The sequence below is a fragment of the Kogia breviceps genome, chromosome 8 (assembly GCF_026419965.1).
Source record: "Kogia breviceps isolate mKogBre1 chromosome 8, mKogBre1 haplotype 1, whole genome shotgun sequence".
NCBI classification, from domain to species: Eukaryota; Metazoa; Chordata; class Mammalia; order Artiodactyla; family Physeteridae; genus Kogia; species Kogia breviceps.
Window position 1 is genome coordinate 115157701 of NC_081317.1, and position 27987 is coordinate 115185687.

Consider the following 27987-nt stretch of genomic DNA (forward strand, 5'->3'; position numbering starts at 1 on the left):
TCATTTTTTCACAGCTGTACTTATCTACATTGTCAGAGCAGAGAGCTATTACAAACTGTACACCCTTCCATATATATGTCTCTGTAATCTTAGTTCTATGTGTAAAATTGTATATCTGAGGCTCACCATCAGTCTCTGTATCAGTGCATTTCCAGTTATTTTGAATGTGTGATATCCAGTATGAAAACATTTAGGTAATAAAGACAAGTTCATTTCATGGACAAAGTATTTACTAAGTTCTTGCATAGTGATGAAGTTTTATCTTTAGCCTTTAGAATTGAAAATCAGTTTGACTGTTTTAAATCATTCATTTGAAAATTTGTCCCTTGATTATCTTAAGTGTATCGTTCCATATTCTTCTGAAAAAAAGCTTCATTTACAAAGTGACTAATGGCAAACTCATTTTATATCCCTTATAAATGACTTGGTTTTTCTGTCTGTATGATGAAAAGATTTAGGATTTATTCTTATATTCTTCAATATTAAATCATTTTGCTAGAATTTATTTCATTACTGATTATCTTATGAAGATTTAGCAGAGTGAGCCCTTTCAAAATATGTGTGTATGTAGCATATAAGCTATGTATTTATGTGTTGTATGTATGTACGTATCTGTCTATCTATCAGGAAGCTATCCTTGAGTTGTAGTCTATAGTGTTCCTTCTCTTCATTTGCTTTGATTTTTAAAAGATAATCCAATTACACATATTGAAACTTCTTTACCTTTTATCTTTTGTAATTCTTGAATCTTCTTTTCAAAATTTATCAACTTTTCATCTTGTTATTACTTGACAATTTTTTATAGAGTTTATTTTGTTTTGCTCATATGGTTCCTTCAAGTTTAATCTTCAGTTCTGAAATGATATTTTTCCTGCATTTCTCATTGCTTCCTAAAATGCAATAAAACACTTTTTGTTTCTTTTAAAAAATATTTTCATAACATTTTGAATCTCATTTTGAAATATTAGATTATTATTTTCAGCTGTATCTTTCTGGAATGATTTCATCTTATATAGGAATGCTGTTGTTATAATATTCTCTTCTTTCTTGCCAGAACTTTGGACATTGAACTTAAATTTTTTTGTGTGTTTTTTCTTTGTTGTTTTTAAGCTAAGTTTTTTTAATGAGGCATGTTAGAGGATAGGTTTTTTTTTTTTTAATTGAAAGTATCCAGAGTTCCTTCTCCTGCGTTTTTGTAAAGTTCAACAACATGGTAGTAACTTCTGGTTTCAGTTTTAGCCTGTAAAGTCCTTAGATGCTGTCACTCCCAACACTCCTGAATTGCTTTGTCCAGTAAAAGCTGGACAAACTAAATATCAGTGACTTTTCTTAGACCCATAAAAGAACTGAAGTCTCAGGGTAAACTGCCTCCCTGAAACCTGAAGTGACAGGCGCTTCCAGGTATCTTCTCACCTAGATCAGGAGGCAGCAGAGCCCTAAAATGGGGGAAACATTTAAATACTAATTTTGATGAATGATAAAGGCTAAGTGGGAACTAGCGTGAGAGTGAACTCCTGCAAGCTCCAGTCTTAGGGGCACGATACATTTTCCTGGACCTTCACTCTAAGAAATGCATCAGGTTCTCCTGGTGAAAAATTGAGAAAGGCACCCTTCTGGCTCTGGCATGGGGAGAGCAAGAAAACCACTTGGAAAGGAAATGCTAGAAATAAAAAACAGAGTGACAGAAAAGAAAGATGCCTTTGATGAGCTCTTCAGTAGACTCAACACAGCTGTGCAAAAAAATATATATCAGTGAGTTTCACGATAGATCTATAGCAACTTCCCATACTTAAATGCAAAAAGAAAAAATGGAGGAAAAGAGAAGAGTATCAACAAATTTTGAGATAATTTCAAAATATATAACATATGTATAGTTGAAATATGAGACAAAAACTCAGATCCTAAACCTTAAGAACATAAAACAGGATTAAAAAAATAGGCATATCTTATTCAAAACACATAAAACCAAAAAGAAAGAGAAAATCTTGAATTTGTTGGTGAGAAGCACCTTACACAGAGTGAACAAGAATAAAAATTACAGTGAACTTCTAGTTAGAAATCATGCAAGCAAGATGAGAGGGAAATGAAGTGTTTAAAGGGTTGAAAAAACAAACTACCAACCAACGATTTTATATCCAGTGAAATTATCCTTCAAAAATAAGGGATATACAAAAATATGCTGGCTTACTCTTAGACATCTCATGTATCTGCTCCTTTCCCCACTCTTATCTTTACCTTTCCTTCCTTTATGTCTCTTGCTCTCATCCTGTTCAATGTGGATTCTATTACCATAAGTTGCTCTCATTGTGGAGATTCTCCTGGAATGGCACTTTGGTTAACTTTGAGAATTCATTGGCTAATTGGTCTCATGCTTAACTGACCTTAAGTATGATTTCCTTGCTGTTTCAGCTGCTATCCTCACTTTTTTTTTTTCTTCTGAACTTTTGATTCAGTGCCTGTTTGTTTTTTGAGTTCTCAGGCCTGACAGGTTCAATACTGTGTATCTCAGTCTTCCTGCACAATTTCTTTACCATGGACTCTTGTAACTGTTATCATGAAACTCATTATCATGGAAGATAATGGTGGTTCATTATCATGACCTCATATTGGGGGATTTGAGGGAAAATCTTGCTTCATAATCTTCTGTGGATGTTTGATACGGGCTTTTGTCTTTGTTATTCAGTCTTCCTTTTCTGTTTTTATTGTTGTATTTATGCAGATTAAAAAAGCTATATCACCAATACTATCTTTCTAGGACCCCCTTTATGTTTTTTTCCCTTTAAAGACACTTCTTCAAAGTGGCATAGAACACACATGCTTTCCTCCCTTTCATCCAACTTAGTCATATTGCCAAATCTAGCTTTAACAGAATCTGGAAAATTTAATAGTTATTCTGGGCTGCCATATACCCAATTTAAAACCATGTGTCCATTTCCTAAGGGAGCTTAAAACCATGAGTTATTTTCCTAAGTTATTATTGGAAGTTGAGGAAGAAAACTAGCAGGACACAGAAACTTGTATACTTTTGCTCTGAAAAAATGATAAACAGAATACACAATCCCTCATTCTGTAGCTCAGTAAGGACTCAGGGAAAAGGTGAATTCATCAGATTGCCAATATCAAATCAGTTGTCTCAAATCTTTGCTCATTCTATTACTCACTAAATTATTACTGATAGATTTTTTCCACTTATTTTGTTCTGTTTTCCCACAGAATTTTTCTCAACTTCTTATTTAAATCATCTTGATAAAGATAAAATTTCCAGAAATATGTGTTCTTATATTCATAAAATATCACCTTTTCTATAGGAGAAAACATAATCCCATCATTATATATAATATGCATATAAATATACATTTAGGAACTTGAATCTTCTTCTATTATCTATATTTAATGTCTTTACTTTCTACATTTTTCTGTTCTGATAAGATATTTATTAACTAAAATAGGAGATTAAAATGTGATATACGCTCTCAGTTTCTCTAGTTCCCTCTCAGTTCTTCAAAGACATTAAAGTTATGCTTGATATTCCTTCTAAATTATTTATTCCCATCGTTTAGTAATTGGCTAATTTGTGACTCATCTCATTTTCTACACTATTTGGGGTAGTTCTTATCATATGAATCAAATACATTTGAAAGTTTTCAGTGTAGTTAATAGTGCTTCTGTTTCTGACATGCAAATACTATTTCATATGATACTCAATAAAGCATCAAATTGTTTTAATTTAAAAAATAAGAAAAATAAAATAAAAAGAAAGTTTTCAATGGATTTAATAAATTTGGGGATGCTCTTCACTCTGACTATAGCATGCTTCATAATGAAACACACCACCAGATCAGGCGTTTTGTAATCTCACTCCGCTTCTAGTGTAGCTAAGGCATGCTGAATTGTTATGAGTCAGCATGGTGCAGTGGAAAGAATCCTGAACAAGGAGAGTTGATTATTGAGTCATAGTCCAAGATATACTAATACCTTGCACTAGAGAAAGTGTATGTGAAGGTCTTCTACCCCCACTGCTAGATACTATGTATCTACTGTCTTTAATATTCCAGGAGATTATATAGTTATGTGTCTGTGCCTTACGATCTTTGATCTAGTCCTTGACTTCCAAACTTTCAATTAAAAGACCATTCCACTACTGGAGGGAACACATCTTCTCTCTGGATGTTTGTCCTTCCATGCTGTAGAAGCTCAAAATTGCTTGGTATATCCTCTGTTTCCTCTGTTCATAAAACTGCCCTGTCTCAGAGGCCCCCCTACTGTGGGGTAGCCAACACTAGGCCAGAATTGCTGGAGGGCCAAACCCTCCTCCTCTTTTGGAAGCACGGAAGAAGAAAGAGGAGAAAGCATGGAATACCCATTGCTTTCCTGTAGGCAGTGAATTTTGCAGCAGCATGCTGTGATCCTTGGACTAAGGCAGGTAAGCTGCAGCTTTCTGAGCCTAACATAAAAGGCCCCAATATCTAGTAAATCAGCCTGTAAGCCATAAGAAATAAATAAATAGAGTAAAAATTGGGAAAGCAAATATAAGCAAGGTGAAAAAGCTTCTTGCATGGTCAGGATGGGAAACTAAATTTTTGTGGCCCTTTGTGACATACTAGGTTATGCACATTTAATATTACTTAGCGCTTATCTTTCGAGGCTTTGTGCCTCAGGAATACTGAGGTTGTATAGTCCAGACTAAGGAGGCATAACAATGACAAATTTCAAATATAGGGGGAAAAAAAGACTTTCCGTATCCAAGAATTTAGACATTATGGGGTTGAACATCGTTTGCTACTATTATTAGTTTCTTGTCTAGGTCTTCCAGAGGGTTTTTTTTTTAATAGATAAGTCATATATTTAAGTACAACATATATGTATTACAGAGCACAAGTGTGTGAGATGCAAAGTTCTAACTTGACATTTTTGGTGGCAAAAAATATAGGAGGTATTATTAGGCTGCCCTAATTATGTTTTTTTAAGGTTGTTTTGAGTAGCTGTCAGAGAACACTAGGGGAATAACGGAGGGAATAACCTTGAATTCTTTGGTTTTTCCATGTGGCTCAGGAGTCAGCACTGGCCCACCCCCTGTAACACACGTGAGGCTTCTATTGGATATGTAAGGCAGAAACATTATAGCAGATCTCATACTGAATTTAGTGCTCAGTGCAAAAAAATAAAACAGATTTTCAAAGGTGAAATGAAGATTAAAAGGTTTGTATATACCAAGATAAACTTATTCTAGGATTATCCCCCATTTCACTTTATATTTACTGGCTTTAATGCTAGACAACTGGCATTAAGTGGCTGGCAGCCTAGTGAATGTAAACAAAATATTTTCCATCTACCCTGATTTACCTTTGACTTTTTGCAACAGTCTATGCTGACATTAACTGCTGAGTTCATAAAACATTACTGGATACAAATTCTAAGGATCGACATTTGGCTTATTTTCTAAAGTTCAAAGTTCATGGTTGAGAGTTTTCAGTACTTTGATATTGTATATACCCTAATAGTTATTTGGAGTCTTTAAAATAGAGCCCATTTGAAACTGAACGTTGAGTTAGTGAGAAGTTAGCTGCCTGAAAAGAACAGCCAAATCTATGAAGTCCTAGGTGCAGTCATCCCAATTCTAACTGGGGACTCAGAACTTCTCCAGCTGAAACTAAGCAAAATAAGGAGATGGGAGCAAAAGGGACCAAGGTCTTATTAACTCACAAAGGACAATGTTTTACGGTAAGTCCCCTACATAAGAACCTTCAAGTTGCGAACTTTCAAAGATGTGAACTTGCGTTCTTATGTCCAGTCACATAAGTTAGTTCACGTGTCTGGCGTACATTGTCACATGCGTTTATCATCCACAAGTGGTTGTGCTCTTGTGTACTGCACTGTACAGGGCTGTATAGAGTACAGCATCTGTATTTCAAGCCTAGGATGTCTGGAAGCAAGCGTAAAGGCAGCAGTGATGTAAATAGCTGGTACTACTGTACTTTTCAAGGCACTGTACTGTAGGGTTAAAAATGTTGTCTTTAGTTTTTGTTTGTTTTTTATGTATTATATGTGTGAAAAGTATTATAAACCTTTTACAGTACAGTACTATATAGCCGATTCTGTTAATGGGGTACCTAGGTTAACTTTGTTGGACTTATGAACAAATTGGATATACGAATGCGCTCTTGGAATGGAACATGTTCGTATGTAGGGGAATTACTATATCTCAGGATTTACTTTCTTTGGTATTTTACTTGCAGAACAGTTTGCTTCTCAGGCTTTGATTTTGCTGTAGGATTTGGGGCATCTTGTAGCCACTGTTGTATTCCTACAGTGTCATTGTGCACTTTTATTAGAGTGTCTTTATGATATCATTTGATATTGTCAAACCTCTGGTGGACATATTGTATCATAAGCATAACATGATATGAGTTGAGAAATACAACAGGAAATGAAGTTAGAGGTTTGGAAATGAAGTGATCTTCAGGTTAATAGGATTAATATGTGGTTCAGATGCATTTCAGAGATTTTTAAGGCAAAATGTAACTGATAATCTCAGTGACATATAAAAAGAGAAGTTATTGGTTTTGGCAGTGTGGATTTAGGAATGTGAGGGCAGGAGTGACCACCTCTGCTTCCAGAGACTCACAGCAGTCACAGGGTATTTAATCCCAACAGGTACATAGAGAAAACAACTAGGGAATCTTGGAAATATGTTTTTTCTCAATCCCTGATGCTTTCTTTTCTGTGACACTCAATAATTTGCAACTCCTGTCTTTTCTTTACTCTTTTACTAATTTGAGAGATTGGAGTAGTTTACTTGATTGATAAATTTGCAAAGAATAACCAAGAGCATGACTTGTATCTCTTCCAAGTGAACTGACCATGAGGCTATGGAGATCTCTGCTCTTCCAAGGACCTTCCACACAGCCATACCTGCCCTAGACCATAAAATATGTAAACGGGTGGATAAGAAAGCCCATTTCTGACTTTAGTGAAAAGAATCCCTGCAAATTCCAAGTGTCATCCCAACGCTATGAATGCTAACTGAGCCCAAGTTATGAGTTGTGTGTGTATGTTTCTCCAGAAACTCCTGAAAATCTCCAAGATCAGAAAATTAGAAAATCATAATTAAAGAAAGAAAAATCAGCAGGGTAATTATAAGAGTGACATTTGGAAAAGCAAGAGGAGTTGGGCCATTACCCTGTTGCCTGTGTAAACAGAACTGTGGATTGCAGATTTCTTCTCAGTTTGAGTCCTAACAATTATAATTTAAATGAAGTCACTGAACTTCTTCCAGTGGTGGGGGGAAGCTACAGTGGTACTTAAATGGAAAATTATAGCACTTAACAGATTATGTGCAGAAAGAAGAAGATAATGGCCTCAATTTTCACCCTAATTTCTTGAGAGCAAATGAAATGCAGTGCATAAAGATATGAGAAAAAATGAAAGAAAACATAACAGAAAAACAGGGAAAGTCAAAAGCTGGCTGTTAGAAAAGATCAATAAAATTGGTGAACTGCAAGCCAGACTGATCAAGAAAAAGTTCAGGACATCCCAATGTTAATAATGAGACTTAATATCACTGCAGATTTTATAGATAGGAAAAGGAAAATAAGAAAATATTGTGAATACATGTAAGTTAATAAATTCAGTAGCTTGGAAGAAATGAAAATGTTCCTCAAAAGATACATGTAACCAAATCTCGCTAACAAATAATAGTTAAGACTTAAAAAACCCTCCATAAAAATCCTTTAGACCAAAATGGCTTTAATGATGAATTATACAAAAACATTTGGATGAAATATTATCAAACTCTTCAGAAAAATTTAAGTAGAATGAATGCTTCCAACTCATCTATGAGGCCAGCATTACCTTGATATAAAAAACCAGACAAATATATTACAAGGAAAGAAAACTATGGACCAGTATCCCTCATGAACACAAGTAAAAACATTATAGCTTCTTAAAAGATTTAGGATACTTAGGTAAATGTAATTCAACCATTTGTAAAAAGGATACTATATCATGACCAAATGGGGTTTATGCTAGCAATGCAAGAATGATTTAATTTACATTTAAAAAACAATAAATATATTTCAGCATTTTAACAGACTGAAGAAGTAAAATTGTGGATTATCTCAAAGATGATGGAAAAATCATTTAACAAAATACAGCAAGTATTTCTGATTGAAACTCTTTTCAAACTAGAAATAGAATGGAACTTTTTCAACCTGACAAAGGCCCCTTCAAAAACCCACAGCTGGGCTTCCCTGGTGGCGCAGTGGTTGAGAGTCCGCCTGCCGATGCAGGGGACGCGGGTTCGTGCCCCAGTCCGGGAAGATCCCACATGCCGTGGAGCGGCTGCGCCCGTGAGCCATGGCCGCTGAGCCTGCGTGTCCAGAGCTTGTGCTCCGCAGCGGGAGGGGCCGCAACAGTGAGAGGCCCACGTACCGCAAAAACAGCAACAGCAACAACAAAAAACCCAGAACTGACACTTTAAAAATACTATATATGTTTCTCCCTAAGAACAGGACTCAGGCAAGAACATTTGCTCTCATACTCCTTATGCAATCGTATAATGTGATTCTAGTCAGTGCAATAGGCAAGGAAAAGGAATAAACAATAACTACATTAGTCACAGTTGTATCTGAATATGCCTTTACTTTGCATTAATTCTTGAATACGTGCTTGGTAAAATTTTACGCTGACAAACTTTTACCTTCAGCACCTCAGAGAAGTAGTTCTGCCAATTTCTGGCTCCCAAAGTTTTTGATGAGAATTGAGCAAATATTTGGAATTATCGTTTCCCTGTTCTATTTCTTCTTTTTAAAAATTTCCCTTTATTTTGGGGTTTTATCAAGTTGAGTATGGTGAAACTAAGCATGGATTTCTTCCTATCTACTATTCTTGGAGTTTGCTAACCTTTAGAAATGTGTATACTTACTTTTTTCCCCAAATTTGGAAAAATTTAGGTGGTCTTCTTTCAAATTTTCTTCTCTGTTCTATCTCTAGAACACCAAGTGCATAAGCATGCATGTTCACCGTTTTGATATTGTTCAACAATTCCCTCGGTCATCATTTATTTTTCTCTTTTCTTTAAATAAGGTAATTTCTATTGGTCTTTCTTCAAATTCATTAAGTCTGTTCTCGTCATCTCCTTTCAATTATTATGTACTTCCAATTATATTTTTTAAATTTCAGAAATTGTACGTTTTATCTCTAGAATTTCCATTGGATTCTTTTTCAAAGTTTTCATAGTTACTGTTTCTCTCCTGAGACTTCCTACTCAGGAAGTAGAAGTCCTACTGAGAAGATATTGTCCCTTACCTCATCAAGCACACTTATAATAGTGGCTTTAAAATCCTTGCCTGCTAATTGCTAATTTCAGCATCTTGGGCTGTTGATTTTATTTCCTGTTGAGAATGGGTCACATTCTTTGGTTCTTGAAATGTTGATTAATTAGGGATTTTTATCCTCCCTTAGGCTAAAAGGCATAAACAAGTTTGTGTATTTTGTTTGGAATAGTTATTATCTGCATGAAGCTTGCTTTGGTAGAGATTACTCCAACCTGCTAGAAGAAAAACAGTCATATATTGGCATTAACTCACTCTACAAAAATATTTTATTTTAGTTAACTACACAATGCATTTTCCATTTCATGCATATTTAACTTTTGTTATTCTTTATTCTTTCTCGCATTTCCATGCTCCCTTTTGGGATCATTTTTCTTCTGAATATTATAATATTTTCTTTAGCATATATTTTCCTGGTAACAACTTCTCTCCATTTTTGTTTTTCTGAACATTTCTTTTTTTTTTCTCCACCTTAATACTTGTTAGTTGTTTTAGCTGGCTATATATTCTTGTTAGAAGGTAAGCTTTTGAGCGCACCGAAAATAATAGTTCGTTATCTTCTGATTTACATTGTTTTAATGTACTATCCATCATTATTGACTCTCTAAAAATATTTTCCTCTCTTAAAAGTGTTCTCTTGTATATATATATATTTAGATATATTTTTAAATTATAATATGCCTAGGTTTTTTTTTTTTTTTTTTTTTTTTCTTTTTCCTGCTTGGTATTTGCAGAATTTCTTTCTTTTTTTTTTTTTTTTTTTCCAGAAATGAGAAGGGTTTATTAATCAGGGAGTTATGGAAGTGATAAAATTCCATTCCATACATGAACCATTTTATCCTAATTTTTTTTTTTACATGATAACTGCTTTTATTTTTTAATTTTTTTAACATCTTTATTGGAGTATAATTGTTTTACAATGGTGTGTTAGTTTCTGCTTTATAACAAATCATTTCAATTTCTTGAATCCGGCTGTCTCGCCTGTGTTCCTCTTGATTTCCTTTACACATACATTTGACTTTTATATTATGACACTTGTGTCCCTTGGGTTATTTTCTGTATTTTATATTTGTCTGTATTTCTGGATTTCTCACTATATATTTTTCTCATCTGTCTTCAACCTCACTAATCTTGTTTTTGGCTAGGCTAGGCCCTATCTATCTCTACCCACTCAATAACTTCTGAACTTTTTAGAGCTCTGAATTTTTAGTTCTAGAATTCCTGTGTGTTATGCTTTTTATATATTCTATTTAGTTGCCAATATTATCTGACTTATTTTATATATACACGAATATTTTATATATCCACGAATATTTAAGTGTTTAATATTTAAACACTTTGCTTTTCTGAATACAGTTCAGTTTGTGTCTTTTAGTTATTTTTTTGTCTCTTGTTTTATGGTTATTTTTCATATGCCTGAGTTTTTTAAGTTGCAACCCTAATGTTGTATGTGAAAACAATATAGACATCATTTGAGACCTAGTATAGTGTTATTTATCATTTAAAGGATTTCTCATTTGCTATGGGTAAGAAACTAGAGTTACTGACAATTCCAGATTATGTTAATCCAATCAGGCTCCAGTCTTTGCAAAGGCCAATTTATTTCCAGTTCACTTTTATTCCTAATTTATAAATTTATAAATGTATAAAATTGGGTTGCAAACCAAAAGTGGTAGACTGGGGTGATTTACATGTGCTTTTTGTAGGTGGGCCCTAACTGCAACTTGCCTTCCTAGTCCTATGATGGACTTTCTGATAGTTCTTCACAGCTTTTCAATTCTTTGGACACCTCAGGAGGAGTGTTCATTTGGCTCTAGGATGTAAGTGACACCATGACACCAAATGTGACCTTTAGCATTTTATGCTTCTTTACTTATTCTAGTTTTTGCTTCGTACATTTTCACTGCTTTTTTTTTTTTTTTTAGCTCTCTGGGGCCTCAAACATATTCGTTTTTCTTAGAACAGCTTTTCTAATTATTCTCTTTAGGACAGATTTTCTGAGTTACATTCCTACAGATACTAGAGACAAAACAATACAATATAATAAGTTGAGAAAAATAAAATCTAATTTACTTTCTGAAACATTATTCATTGATGCATTTCTTGCCACAGAATTCATGTTATAATGCTTCCAGAGATCTTCCCTTGGGAGGGTTTTCTATGGCAATTTTCTACTGATTGACTTAAATTCAGCAGCTGGCACATACCTTCTATGGAGTGTTTAGGAAGGTGTTTAAACATACTGTGATATACAGTACTAAAACTATAGTATTGCAACACATAGTATTATAATATATTGTGTTAAAAACAAGACAACAGGCCCCAGAAGGAGTCACTTCTCTAAGCCCCACCAGACGGAAGCTTAATTATGGTTTCAGCTTTCCCAGAAATAAAACCCTAAACTGCTCGATCAGAAATCACCTGGTCAGCAGTTAGCAAGGTCATCTGCCCGATAGACCCCTCTCATCCCCTAAAGGAGGGTGACCTTGACACAACCAGTCCGCTATTTGTTGGTATAACTTCCTTGCCCCTGCTCCCTTCTGCCGATAAAAGTCTTTGTTTTGTACAGCTCCTAGGAGCTCCTTTCTACCTGCTAGATGGGATGCTGCCTGTATCAGGAATAGTTGAATAAAGTCAATAAGATCTTTAAAATGTACTCAGTTGAATTTTGTTTTTTAACAGTAGTAAACATAAATTAGTCTAGGTTGCCAATGCAGGCTTGGAATTAGGCAGACTGAGTTTATCACCTACTAGTGTTTTGACATGGAACAAGTTACCAAATATCTGTATGCCTTAGACTTTTCAACTGTTGAATGGAGAAAACAGTATACTCTTAGAAAGTTTACGTGAGTTAAATATGAAAGCAGTAAGAACGCTGAGTATTAATATGGCCCAAATACCCCATCACCAGTTTCAGAGTATTTTATTTATTTTCTTACTATATATATATTATATCCTTTCCTGGGATTTTCTTGAACAACAATAGTCTTTATTATTGTCTGTCAGTCAAGCATTTTACGCACAAACATTTAAAATAATTATACTAACAGTCTCATTTATCAGATATGAAGAAATTAACCATCGGTTTGGGCATATAAAGTTATATACATAGTGAGGGTTTTTTCTCCTCTTCAATAAGTAAAATAAAAAATAGGGTAAAGGGTGTACAAATATAAAACCCAAAGAAAGGCAAAAATCAGCAGCTTAGGCTAAATATAATAAATATTCCAGAGGATAAATAACACCCCAGACCCCAAATGTCACCAATAAAGAGTAGAAATAATAGTAAGAGAGAAAGAAGTACTAGAGACAAGTTAGCTAATAAAGTTGACTAATAAAGTTGACTAATAAAGTTAGTTAATAAAGTCTGTGAAATAGTCATCATCCATCCGTATACTGTGTCTAGATGTTCTAAGTGCTTTCATATAATGGCTCATAATTTTCCCAACTCGCCCCCCTTTTTTTAGAGGGAAGAGATCATTATGCTTCCCCCACAAAGAAATTTTCCTCTTCAACAACCGATCCCCCCCAATACCGCCGCCAATGTATATTCAATAGCATAAAAATGCTTGCTTTTGAGCGCTATGCTATTTAGTGTTACGGATGGCTGCTACATGCAACCTAAACTTTCTCAGTGTTTGGCTATAAAAGAAGTTCATGGAGGACCTAGCATTGCCCAGTCACTAAGTTTTGTCCGTTTACCCCCCAGTTATCTGCTACAAACACACATTACCATCCATCCTCATTGCCACCATTTCTCCATGGTTACAAGCGTCTCACAAGGAAGAAAGTGACAGAATTGTGTGTGCTCTCCTTGCCCTCAGTCTTGCTTTTTCTAATGTATTCTTCACAAAGCAGCCAGTTTGAAATATTTAATAAGGATTAGTAACTTCACTCTCTTTCTTAAAATAAATCAATGCCTTTTTATAGGCATCATAATGAGTGCAAACTCCTATCATAATGTACAAGAATACCTTCTAAGAGACTTTCATTTCAAAGACGTACCGGTGTTTCTAATAACTGCAACTCAGGCCACTGTCTGCCATGCCCAGTACATTCCTCAGATACCTGGCTCTTTCCAGAAAACTTTATCTGTCAGGCTCATATTTGGATGCATCATATACTAGTCACTGTGGCTGGAAGACCCTTCACCAGCCTTCCTAGCCTTCCCTCCAGGTCTATCTCCTAAACATCTACAGATCTCACTTTAAATATCACATTACCTGTAAAACCTTTCCTCACCCTGTACCTTTTCTTAGGAAATAAATGGACTTCTGCATCTGTATTTACCTGTTCCTGCTGTAACATAACATTACATGTCTTTCTGATTTGCTTTTATACAACAAGTGCCCTAGTATTTGGCACACAGACAATAATTAAAATAAGATTTATTGTTGAAATGATTTTTCCCATTAGAGCCAGAAATCACTCGTGAACTCCATGTATCTGACCTGCAACTGAGAAACCGGAGTTCTCATTACTTACCCTTCAAGTGTTTGTTCTCTGGATCGTCCCAGAGCACATTGGCATTATAATTATAAAATAGTTTCATGGAATTTCTCACAACATCCCAGAGTAAAGAGACAATACAAGTAATTTATTTTCTGAGCAGCTTCTCCTATATCTCTCTCCCTTTTTTTGTAATTGATTAACAGTGTCAGGGATCAGGGCAAGCTGGGAATTTTAGACCAGATTTTGAGGAGAAAAATGAGCTTTCAGAAATACCCACACTTCAACTCAGACTGTGCAGTATCAACATAACGCATTTAGGGCACTGTAAGGAGCAGCCTATTGTTTCTGGAGATAAAAGACTAGGGAAAAATGATGCGTACCTCTTCCCAAGGAGCTTACATACCAGACAGGGAAACTGACATTAAAACAATAATGTATACAAACTGAGATGTGTATTCTGAAAATATGAAACATGGTTTTACAGGAGCTTAGAACAAAGGGCTATGATCTAAACTACTATTTGAAAGAAAAGCTTGAGTTGAAATTAGAAGATGATAAAATTTAACTGGAGAACAGGTGGAGAGCATTCCAGATGGAGAAACAGGATATGCAAAGACCTTGAATTAGCAAGAATCACTGCATGGCCCTGGAGCTGAAGAACTCTCACTCCGGAGGGGAAATGCAGAGCCAAGATGCTTATCAGCTTTGGGGAAGAGTTTATTTTATCTTTGTCCTAAGAGCCTGTGGAACCATGGATACATTTTAAAGACAGAGATGACATAATCAGATTTTATTTGTGACTGGATATCTAAAAAAAAAAATCCCTGTGGTTTAGCTTATCACCTCTCTTCATTCTAGTTCAAGAAGATGAATTAAATTACTGGAAGAACAAATAGAATGGTCATACCCACTGAGATTCCTCAATGCTTACTAGGTTGGCTGGAAAGAGGCATTAAAGAATTGAAATGAAATCCCTTTTGGTAGCTTCACATACTGTCCCCGTGACAGTCAGTTTTGGTTTTGTTTCTTAGGTTTTTTTTTTTTTTTGAAGCTATGAATCCTTTGAGCATAGAACAGAAACTTTACTGCCAGGCGTACACACTAGTATGATATTTGAAGACGTAAAATCCTGATTTAATATAATAGGAAGAAAGAAGTTTCAAGCCATCTTTAATTTAAAAAAAGGGGTGGGGGAGGCTTCAGAGGTCAGTATTTTGTATCAGAATTCAAAACAACTATAATACCCAGAAACTAGATAGCAGTATAAACACTATTCCTTGGGGAAAGTATATATGCTTGAAATAAAAGTGCTTGGATATAAACATGATATTTAAACAGGGTTAGAACAACAATATGATCAGCTATATACAAAGTGATTGAATCTAAAGCAAAATCGTTCAGCATTTGCGTTCCATTTTCTATAGTTTATAGTATTGTCACGATACTGTCTCTTAAAATTTTAAATCACACTATATCATACCTGGATGTTTAAAAAGTAAATAAGGAAAAACAAGTTTAACATTCTTTATCTCCAATAAATGGTTCTCATCTAAGAAGAAATGTAATTTTATGGACTTTCTGAGTATTAAAAAAGGGGCTCAAGTATAGTCTAGGGTTTGTAAAGTTTAAGAATTATTTTCTACATGCTATACTTTGAATTTTTAATTTATAATTATTTGTGGTATTTCGTAATTAATGTATGTCAGAGAAGTTATAAAATAAAAGTAAAATCTAAATGTCATGGCATTGATATACTTCATGTTGCTGGTAAGGTATAAAAACCCACTGTCACCATAATTTATTAAGTAGAAAGAACACAGGCATAGGATTAGAACTAAAATTGAGGTCAAGCTTCCTTCAAAGTTTTCCAGTGGGTATTACATTTATATATGTAAATGAGTAAAATATGCCCTACCCATAGGAAAAGTGTAAGCATTCAGTGTTATAGCGGAGAAGAGATAGTCCTCTCACCTGGGTAATTGGAAGAGGTTTTACGAAAGACCATTGACAAAGAAGTGGCCAGAGTTTAGGAAAACCACATGGCAAGGGTGGTGATCCAGGGCTTGTAGCCACAAGAGAAAGAAAGAGTAGGTTGAAAGGCCCATCTAACCGGAGATTTGGTCTTGAGTGGAGGACACAGACTACATGAGGAATTTTGCATGAAGGGGCTCGTGCATTACATACACTGACCTTACCCTCCCATTGTTTCCTTCTTTCTGGATCTTCTACAAGTGCGTACCTCTGGCCAAACTTACCTGGAAGCTAGAGGATAAAGGATGCACATATACAACCTTTATAGCTCAGCCTCCTGGGACATAGGAAGGTAGAGTACAGAGAAGAATAGAAGCAAATGGGTGAAATACAGCTCAGTAAAGGACCAATAGATTTTGTTTAAAGTAAGCTTTTCTGGTTGAATGAGATGTTTCACAAATTATACATTTGATACATTTTCTCAAAGTGAAATGCAACCAATTCAGGAAGCAAGATAAATAAATGGTATTGGCAATGAGAATACAGGAAATGTGTTGACCAAAAACGTTGGAAGTTATTTTTCTTGAGCTGTGAGCAGCCATTGAGCCTCTCAAAACTGGAAGTAATTTCCCTTTGCTGGTGACATGGAGCCCTTCTTTCCCTCTGCCTCCTGAATCCCTTTCAACACTTGTGCCTTGAATGCAGCTGCTTTAGGGAGAACACTTTGGAACAGGGCTGAGGTTTGTCTGTGTCCAAGGGGAGCTCAGTGACATATGCACCGGTCCAAATAGGTAGGAACTTGGGGAGAGGGGAACTCAAACTTTTATGACTCCACCGGGTACAGGCACTCAAGTCACTACTGTATCCAGTATCGGGTAGGGGGTGGGGATGGTGCTGCTTCATCTGGATTTGAGTGATGGGGTTTCCTCGAGGTTCTCAAAGAAAGTTAAAGTGACCTTGTAGGGGGAGCCTTTTGGGCCACTCTGGGCTCTGCTGTTGTTGCCTCCACCCCTGAATATATACTGGAAATTAATGTGTCCTATGCTTGTACTTCTCCATCCCAAAGTGCCAAATTGGTTAGATGCACCCTTTGAGAAGTGCCATTGGGACATATAGATCCTTACCATCTCCTGTTCCCTCCCAAGTGGTCCAACAGAAACTATTTGGGGAAGATGGGGAATCACAGCCCTAATTAAAGACCTAAAGGCAGCAGGGTTAAGAAGAGATGTGATAATATCTCTGGGCAATGGCTGAAGTACAAAGAACTTCCTTTGATAGACACGGTTAAAGGACATGGTGAATTTAAAGTATAAAAGTTGTAAATACATGTGAAGTCCCCCTTTTTGAGCTACTTAACAAATCATTGTTTTGTGCATGGTGCAGGCAGTAGTCAATGTAGTTAAGATGATTTAACGATGACTCTCCTGATGCCAGAGACAATATCTCCGGGCAGTAGCCCTGTGTGCCAATCAAAAGGAACAGCTGGAGCAACAGGCTTACAGAGAGTCAGCATGAACCGAATTCACTCCTTGGGCCTAGGGTCCCAGCTGTTCCAGATACTGGGGGTGGGGCTGAATCATCACACAGGCTGAGAGCCCTCGGTCGCTGTCTTGGACATTACCAATGCCCTATATTCTGTACCACTGGCAACGAGGGACCAAGACTAATTCACACGCATGTGGCATGGCCTCCAATAGATGTCTGCAGTTCTCCCCTGCCATTTGCCACCAGGGATGGGTCAAGATATAGGACACTTCCGATGTCCAACATTTTCACTGTGTGGGTGATGTCTGATTGATCAGCAACTCAGAACTTCAGTCTTAAGGTCTAGATGTGATGTTATCATAATCTGCCAGCAGGAGTGGCTGAGAAACCCTGACAAAATGCAGGTCTGCTCACCAAATCAAGTTCGCCAGGATTGTGTGGGTGGATTCCCAATGCAAGGTCACTTCAGCAGTCCGGGGAAGACTTAATCCCCACCACTAAGAAGGAGACCCAACACCTGTGGAAGTTTTGGGAAATGGGAGGCAGTAGGTGCCTCACCTGGGCATTCTTCTTGATCTTTTATGCCGGCTCCCTGCAAAGTCACATGCTCTCAGTGGGCCCAGACCAGCTGTAGTGTGCGTGCTCTACCTCTATGGCCTCTGCAAGGGTGAGTATCCCTCTGGGCTACAGTTTCTGGAGCTTTCTCCTCATTGCAGGATTACTCCACTGAGAGTGTGCTTGTGCTGTGCTTCTCCACTGGTTACTGACACCTCAAGTCCTTAAGGCACTAGCTTTGACGCCCCAGCTGTAAGCACTGCAGAGGGCCCTCAGGCAGAAAACTACACACGCATAAATGTCCTTCAGTGCCATTTCTGTCTTTCACAAGTAGACTCTTCTCCAGTTTCTGCCTTCTTTTGGTAACACTAGAGTGCTTTCAAATAGATTTTTTTTTCAGCCTTTATCCTTATTGTCCACAGGAGGTTTAGTCTGACAATCTATTCCACCATTACCAAAATCTGGAACCTCTAATTTTTAAAATTTACATTTCCCTAATGACTTAAACACATTTCCATGTGTTTAATGGCATTTTGGACACCTGCAAGCTACTTGTTCAAGTTTTAGCTCATTTTTCTCTTGGGCTGTCTTCTTTGGTTATGTAGACCTAGTTCATTCCCTTTGATCTCTTAGCATCAGTGGTTTTTAGCCTGAAATGTGGGCTCGCATTCATATATTTCTGAACTTTTAGCTACAGGCTAAACATTAGAATATCATTTATTTTCCATTTTCAACTGAACTTACTTTGTTGAACCTGTACATTTGGAATACACGCTATAGTTGCCAAGTCTGTCTGAAGCCTTGCCATTAGGAGAGTCATCCTTAAATCATCTTAACTACATTGACTACTGCCTGCACCATGCACAAAAAAATGATTTGTTAAGTTGCTCAAAAAGGGGGACTTCATATGTATTTACAACTTTTATACTTTAAATTTACCATGTCCTTTAACCTTGTCTATCAAAGGAAGTTCTTTGTACTTCAGCCACTGCCCAACAATCCTTATCTCCTTCCCGAACAACCTCAACAGATTGGATTTATTCTTAATTTCTCCTGAAGTATATCCTTGATAAATAAAATATTTGAGACACATAAAATCTTTGAGATACATATCAAGTTATCAGGAAAAAGATTCAGTATTATGCAGATGTGGGCTCTCTTCTATTAAATAGAATAGCTCTCTCTCTATTAAATACCTAAGTTTAATATAATCTCAAAAATAATTTCAGTTGGATTTCAATATTTATAAAGTAACTTTTAAAGGAGAAATAGTTAAAGCAGCTCTATGGCAAAAATAGTAGAAATTTTCCCAAACATATAGTAAAATGTTTTGTGGAACAGCAGTAAGGAAATGAAGTGGCTTATAGCACAAAATAAGAGTACAATTAATCGCATGGAATATAAAGCGAGTTGATGTCATATAAGTGGCATTTCAAGTGAAAAAAATACCAAAACATCATTAAAATTTCTATTCGTCAAAGAGAAACTACAAATTTCAATGAACTATTTTTATCTACTGCATGTAAAATAGTTAATTCCCTGTATACTTTACAATGTGAAAAAACAGGCTGTCATACAATACTGACAGTTTTTAAAACTAGTATATTTCTAAAGAAAATCTTTATAATGTATCAATAATACAACTCCAAAATAAATTAGTCTCATTAAGACCAATTCCACTTCTAAGAACTGATATAAGAAAATTATTAGCTAAACTGTAAAAAGACAAGCACAAAAAGTGACCATAGGAAAAAATTACTTACTGTACCCAAAGTCTTCTTTTTAAAGGAACTTGGTTAATTAATTTTTTTTTTTTAGAAAAAGGAATCATAAACCATTCAAAATATTTATCTGGGGCTTCCCTGGTGGCGCAGTGGTTGAGAATCCGCCTGCCGATGCAGGGGACACGGGTTCGTGCCCCGGTGCAGGAAGATCCCACATGCCGCGGAGCGGCTGGGCCCGTGAGCCATGGCCGCTGAGCCTGCGCCTCCAGAGCCTGCGCTCCGCAACGGGAGAAGCCACAACAGTGAGAGGCCCATGTACCACCAAAAAAAAAAAAAATTTTTTTATCTGGTTATATCTTTGATATTTAGGAATTTTTAATATTTTATAAGAGGAAAATGAAAATATATGAATGTCATAATTAAATTTTTTTAAAAATAAAAGTTATACATGCATACATACATGTAAGATCCATTGTGACATACAAAAAATTCTAATGGTATTTTTCTGGAGGAATTATGGGTAATATTTTTTTGTTACACAATTCATTGCATCACATTCTTTTTCGTACAGTCTTTTAAATTCTGAGCATGAATTCATTTAATAATCTGAAAAATTTATTTGTAATATTTTAGAAACAACTTTGAAATAATTTTAACCAGGGAATTATGAGTTATTTACATGTGAAATAATATTTTCAGGAAGTTGTGAATGATGTCTTCCTAGGAATGATAAAACGTACTTCATAAAAGTTGAAGGAGATTATCACTATGGAGTTATTCAATTCTAAATTTTGAGTCTATAGTTAATTTAAGTTTATTTATAAACAGTATGCATTATGTATACATTTCTTGTATGGTGTCAGGGAAGAATAATTTTCCTCTACCCTTCCCAGTTCTTCTGGGTGGTCTAATAAGTCAATTGACATGAGACATTAAAGGGAGAAAATCAAATTTAATTTCATATGAAAGGGGGCTCCATAAGAATATAAAGCACTCAGGAGAGTTAGGGAACTGACTCTATAGCTATTAGCTAATAGGGACTTCAAAGAGGGAGGAAGACCCTCTTTGAAGGGAAGGAAAGAGCAAACTTTTGGTCAACAAGTGTTGCCCTGTCCTGTGGAGAAGTCTTTCTCAGGTAAAACAAAGTTACTTTAGGTGACAGCTCTCTTCCTGATGCATCCCCCTATCTAAATTATTTTAAGCTGTTAAGGGGAGGTTAAAAAGAAGAACTTCCTGAGTGTTCTGTTTCTTAAAAATAATCAACTTAACATAATTCTCATGCCGAAGAAACACATTTTGGGGTGGCAAAATTTGCTCCCCTACAATGCTTATAGAAAAAGAATCATATTCGTATTTAGTACGGACAGTACTTGATTAGACAGTACCTAAATTATTGTTAAAGTCATTTACCTTCCTCTGCCTCCATGCCATATAATTCATTTATATTAGACCCTTTAAAGTAGGGGACAAGTCCTACAGTTTAATTGTATCCTTCCATGTTACCAATCATAATACATTCAGTTACTAATCAAAAGAAAGAAGTTAGCCTCATGATGTCAGGGTATGTGTTCTCTTTACTTTTTTTGTTAGCTCTAGTATCTAGAATGTACCTGGAACAGAATGAGTATACAATAACTATTTGTTAAAAATGAATAACGTTTGATAATGAAGATGAGTTTGCCAGACTCAAAATAAAACAAGGTAAATAATATTTCATATATCCCTACCCCACTATTTCATATGTCTTCCTTGCAATCAAAATGTATCCAGAACTTGGTGATTTTTAATCATATTTGCCATAGAACTACCTGACATCGAGCATTTGAACAATGCTTTGATTTGTTCATTTTTAATATCAGCTTCCAAATTCTACATTAAAGCACAATGTGTTTTAAACTACTTGGGCTTTGGTAAAAGGCCAGATCTGATGGCACGGAGGATGTGACCAGTGGTTATCACACTCCTAGATTATAAAGCCGAGAAAAAAGAGACGAGGAAATGGTTGATATTGTGGTGAACCACAGCTTATTGACTGTAGCTGAGTCACCTCATAAAACTGTCATTCAATACCGGGAAATACCGAGAAACTCTGGTATTCCTTCTAATTTTTCTCTGAGCCCTGTTCGTGGTAGGAAAACCTGTGAACAACTTTGTGTTAGTAGCCAATCAAATGCTCCTTTTTTATTTGCAGAAATATTTTCTTGAGAAATATTTGTATTGACCTTTCTTTAGGAAATGCACACAAAAATGTCAACTTTTTTATTTTAATAAAGATCGAAATCCATTAATAATCAAAATTCAAATGCATATCAGAATCAGGGGATAAAAAATTCTTGTTATTCTTGTTCCTCTCTTCTTGTGTTACGGACTGAATTGTGTCACTCCAACATTTATTTGTTGAAATCCTAACCCCCAGTGTGACTATATTTAGAGATAGGGCCTTTAAGGAGATGCTGGACCTTAGCTAAATGAGGGCATGGTGTGGGACCCTAATCCAATAGGACTGCTCTCCTGATAGAATGAGGAAGAGACGTCAGAGGTCTCTCTCTTCACACAGAGAAGAGGCCACGTGAGGACATGAAGAGAAAGCGGCTGTCTTCGTGCCCAAAAGAGGGCTCTCACCAGCAAACCACCCTGCAGGCACCTTGATCTTGGACTTCCAGCCTCCAGAACGGTAAGAAAATACATTTCTGTTGTTTAAGTCATGCAGCCTGTAGTATGCTGTTATGGCAGTCCTAACAGTAATACGAGAGTCAATAGTAGTCTCCTTTGCTCTTTTTATTATTCGAATAGAGTTGAGTGTGGAATTCCCCTAATGTCAAGTTCCACTCAAGCATGAGCTCTCAGACTTTTCATTTTCTTCAAACATCACTAACCGCCGTAGGTGTCAGCCCCCCGCCCCCCCAAAACTGCTGTTTCTGTAGTCTTGTTCATAGAGCGGAGTGTGTGGACTCAGAGCTCCTTACATTTTCTGGGCGGGGCGTGCTTCCTCCTGGAAGGCTTTGCACTACAAGTGACTAAGGGGATGGAGGTGCCCTAAGAGTTTCCAAACGGCAGGAGGGGTCGTTGCCTGCCATGAGGCTCCCTCAGCAGGCCGCGTGCCAACCCAGGCTCTCTTCATGCCAACACTGTGACACTTTACTGAGTGTCCCTGCCTGTTCCTTTCCCACTGCGTGTTCACTTTACATTAATATAACTTGAATGCCAAATAAGCTGTTGTTTGTACCAAAGCTGCTGTCATTCTAGCTGGGTAGAAAGAAGCAAGTGTTACAAGTAAACGGGAGAAAACCTTTCAGGGTAACAGACAAATCAAGGTTGACACTTCCTCATTTAGAGAGTCAAACATTTTCAAGATGAGGGACTGAAATCTCTACTGACAGGAACCATTAAACTCACCGAGTGATGGTGAAAAATCAGTAAGTCACAGCTAGAAGGACCTGTTTTCTCCAGTGGAATAAAGATACCAGAATTGAGCTGTGTAGTCCCTGTGGAAAAGGAGTCAAAACAAAAGGTCAATGGGGAATTTGAAGGGGGCAGCAGGGTTCCGGCATCCTGTCCTAGAAAAATATTCCTTCAATCTAGGGCATATGCAGAGGTTCAATCAGCATGATTGAAATAATCCTGAAATAAATCAGATAACTAAAAAGGGAGTACTTTTGCTGTATGTAATTGCTTCAATGATAGAGAACCAATACTCACTGGAACATGTACTTTCTGAATGTTAAGAGAGGTTGATTTTATGAGTTCCAAGATTCCGCTGAGATATGACATCCCACAGTTATAAACCAAACCTCCACTGTGATTTAAATTCATCTTCATTTATATAGGACATGGCTGTCCCCCCAACTATTTTCGTGATACCTGTGTCACATCTATATTGTGATAGATGGCATATACAGAGATGTATACCCAGTAAAATCTTGTGCAAAAGTGTACGCTCGCCAACTTACCTACAACATTAGCATAATCACCAGCAAGGTTAAAAAAAAAAAAATACAAAGGTACCTGTGTACTGTAAGTGCCCCCTTTCTTCCCTCTGATCACTGTTCACACTACTTTTTTACACGAAAACTTCATGCTGATTTCCATGCCAGTCACTTTCTTGCTGATTTTTAGGATCTTTTTTTCTTAAATATTTATCCCTGAAAACTAAACTGAATGGAATTATACGAATGTGGATAATTCTGCAGTTGTTTCTTAGCTCAGTATTACATTTTAGAGAATCGCCCACCTTGTTCTGTGTGCGTGTGCAAGTATCTCTGATGGGTCTATAGTCAGGAGTGGGTTTTCTGGGTCATAAGATAAGAGTATCACCAAATAGAGAAAATATAAATTACCAAACTGTTCACCACAATGGTCAGACTAGGTTACTTACCCAGTAGGATTGTAGGTGGGTCTCTGTTGTATCACTTCTTTCTTTCAGCAATTATGGTTAATGGGTAGTAGGATTGCTTTGTGGACTTAGTTTTCATTTCCTTAATTATTCTTTAGACTGAACATCTCTTTTTGACTAAGTAACAGAGCAAGGACTCATGTGCTGGAGGTGCAGAAACCCAACCTGACAGTGGGCATTTGCAGCAAAGTAAGAGTCTATTGCAGGTGCCAAGCAAGAGAGTAAGAGACAAGCATCAGACCCACTCCCCCTTGGTCTATAGCTGTTATTTATTTTTTTTTAAGGGGAGGAACAAAGAGGCTAGGGTTAATCATTGTCTAGTGACATTTCTGTGACCTTTCTTCATCATGGTTTCAGAAGTCAGGATGTCTCTGGTTTCTGAGTCTCTGGCCGGGTGGTCCATGGCTGGGGTTCATGGCTGGGGCTCATCTTGCCCTGGAGACACAACCTGAGTTCGTATGATAATGGTGCGTGTCTAGAATAACAACTTTAGTACACTAACGGTGTTATCGACAACAGCTATTTTAGTCCTCTGACTCTGGTAGATGAGTGTTCAGTGAGCACCAAATTAAGATCAGAGGGGACAAGAAAGGGAATAAAGTTTTGGATGGAGAGATGAATCACAAACTCGGCAGGAGAGCTCGATTTTAGGGGACTTGGTTTCACTAATTAGGTCAAAAACATTTCCTTTTGGAAATCCTCCCTTGTGAAGAGCCTTTATAAGTCTCTCAAGCATTTTTCCTTTGGGTACGTTGGTTTGGAGGAGTTCTTCATAAATTATTTCCTTAGATGACATTTGTTGATTACCTGTGTCAGAAATATCATTTCTTACTCTTGGCTTGCCTTTTCTCTACTGGTATCTTTTGATAACTAGAAATTATTGTTTGGAATAAAGTATAATTAATCATATTTTCCTTTATGGTTGATAACTTTGTGTCTAGCTTAAAAAATATCTTCCACCCAAACAGTAAAGATATTCTCCTATATTATATTTTAAAAGCTTTGTGTTGCTTTATTAGATCTGTGTTCACCTGGAATTAAGTTTTTGTGCGTGTCAAGGTGGGTCGAGGGTGTTTACTTTTTTCTCTTTTTTCTTTGAGGGTAGAAGGTAAGGAGTATCACGTTGTCAAGACAACGTCTGAAGATGTGTCCCTCCTCACTGCTGTGCAGTGATGCCTGAGTTTATACACACATCTGTCTTGTCCAGGGCTCTATTTTACTCCATCTCTCCTGTCCATCACTGAGCCTGGACCCACTGCCTGCATTATGCAAGTTTAAAGGACCCACTGCCTGCATTATGCAAGTTTAAAACAACTCTCACTATCATTTATAGCCAATCCTCCCTCTTATTCTTCCAGAATGTTTTATCTACTCTTCCCCTTTGTATTGCCATAATTATATTAAAATCAGCATGTCAGTTGCCACCCGGAGCACACACATTTCTAGTACTGTGATTGGAATTGTTATTCTTACGGTGATCAGTTCAGGGAGAATTGACATCTCTAAATATTAAGTATTTTAATCAATTATTATGGTGTATAGTATATCTCCACATTCATTTCTCTCAATTATAAAAGGTATATTTTTGCTTTACCTCTGTATGTTATCAGTTTTAGAAATGTAACTGATTTTTCTAAATAACCCTTTTTATCTTTCCATCATTGATTAATATATTCTTTAGGACGTTTGAATCTATGTCTACAGAGAGATTTGTCTGAGCGTCACTTTCTCCTTAGAACTGTAAGAGATTTTTATACCAAAGTTATGCTTGTCTCATGTAATAGATGGATAAGAGTTTCCACTTTTTATATTCTCTGGAAAAAATTATTAAGTCGGCAATATGTCTTTCTTAGATGAGTGATAAGATTTGTTGGTGAAGCCACGTGAGCCTGAAATTAAGGGAAGGCTTATAATTGTGAAATTTAATATTTTTAATAAGTATAATATGTGTAATTTTTCTCTTTTTGCTCTGAATTTTGATAGGATGCGTTTTTCTAGGCCTTTGAGCATTACTTCTAACTTTTCAAATTTACTACCTTAAAACTGTTTATAATGTCCTTATTTTATAAGGATATTATAAACATTAAATATTTGTAGAAACTGTATTGATTTCCCACTCTTATCAATGAGGTTTATTGTTTGTGCACTTTTTTGTCTCTTCTGTTCAGTCTCATCAAGAATTTATTGAATTTATTCAATACATTCAAGAATCAACTTTAGGCTTTGTTGGTCTTCTTTATTTCATTTTCTTATCTTATTCATTTATTCTCTTATCTTTTTCATTTCCTTCAGCCTTCCTTCTTTGTGAACGAATGGGTTTGATTTAATATAAAAACGATTATTCTGCAAGTCAACCTCATATCAGAGGCTTACCCAGTATCAGGCTTCACTCATCTATACTTGTGCTGAAATGAGATGCTTACCTTCATTTTTGAAGATTTTTGCTGTGTTGGAGAACCTAGGTTGGCGGTTGTTTTACTGGCTTCCATGTTTTTATGTTGAGAAATCAACTCATTATTGTTGTTGCCCCTCTGAATGTACATCTCTTTTCCTCTGCCCCCGCCCCCCCCCCCCCAGAATTTTCTCTTGGTTGCAGTCTTGCTCTGCTGTGCCTGCCTGTGACCTCTCTTCTCTTTCCCTTTCTTGGGGCTCAGAGAAGTGCCTGGATGCCTTTGGTGCTGTGGAAAACTCTCAGACACCATGTCTTCAAATACATCTTCTCTCTCCTCTTCTTGTAGCATCTGACTAGGTGTTTGTTGTCCTCTCTGCCCTATGCCATGTGCCCCAATTCCCATTTCCCTCCTGTTATCTCTATAATTTCATGTGGATGTTTTCTACTGAAAATAATTCTCCCTCCAGTTGTTGTGGTAAGAATGGCCCCCCAAATGTCCATGCCTTAATCCCTGGAATCTGTGAACACTTTACATGACATGACAAGAGGGGCTTTGCAAATGGAAATAAAGTCACAGACCTTAACATAAGAAGGTTATCCTGGATTGTCTGGTGGGCCCAGTCTCATCACATGAGCCCTGAAAGCAGAAGACTTTCTCTGGTTAACAGAGGAGAGATTAGACGGAAGGGAGAAGCTGATGCAGAGGAAGTTGAGGGATTTGAGGTACAAAAAGGATTTGACCTGCTGTTGCTGACTCTGAAATGTGGGGATCCACATGGGCCAGACAGAGGACTCTAGCATCTCAGGGCAGCAGCCCTCTGACAGCAACAAGGACTGGGGTTTTCAGTCCTACAACCCCAAGTAATGGAATCTGACCAACAACCTGAATGAGTTTGGAAGTGAGTTTATCCCCAGATCTTCCATAATGGAACACAGCCCAGCCACACCTTGATTTTGGTCTTGGAGACTAAGCAGAAGACCCCTTTGGGTCATGCTGTACCTACACTTCTCATCTACAGGGCTCCCAGATCATAAGTGGGTGCTATATTAAAGCCACAGAATTGGTTGTGATTTGTTACGCAGCTGTGGAAAACGGATACATTTGTATAGTCTGCCATTAAATCAGTCATGTCCCTAGTATCAGTGACCATCTGTTTCCCTGTGTGTAAATTTCTGTATCTGTGGTTTCTGCTCCTTCTATTTCATGTTGGTTTACTCCTTATGTGCACTTCTATTTTTGTATTGTTTGCTAAACATTGTATTTTCAAAATTATTATAGAAATAATTTGATTTCAAATTTAGGTAGAAAGATTTTGTCATCTTCCAGAGATTTTCTTTTGCTTGTGAGACAGGAAAGGGGCAGGGCACAACCTTTAAAAGAATGCCATAGACCAAGGACACGACATAAACTGATTAGAACCAATGAGGTCCAAGATGGCAGACAAGTTGACTTCCACTAGACCTTGGCCCTCAGTATACACTCATTGTAACACATCAGCTATATCACACACCCATAGGTGCCATGACAGTTCCAAGGTCAACCATAAAAGGTCAAAAAGTGGGTGGTGGCCCAATTCCTGGAAATCCCCACCCCTTCCCCCAAATAGCTGGAATACTCCTCCCACTCCTCCCACTCTCAGGAGCTGAGATTATTTGTAGCTAAAATGCAATCCCTGTGAACAT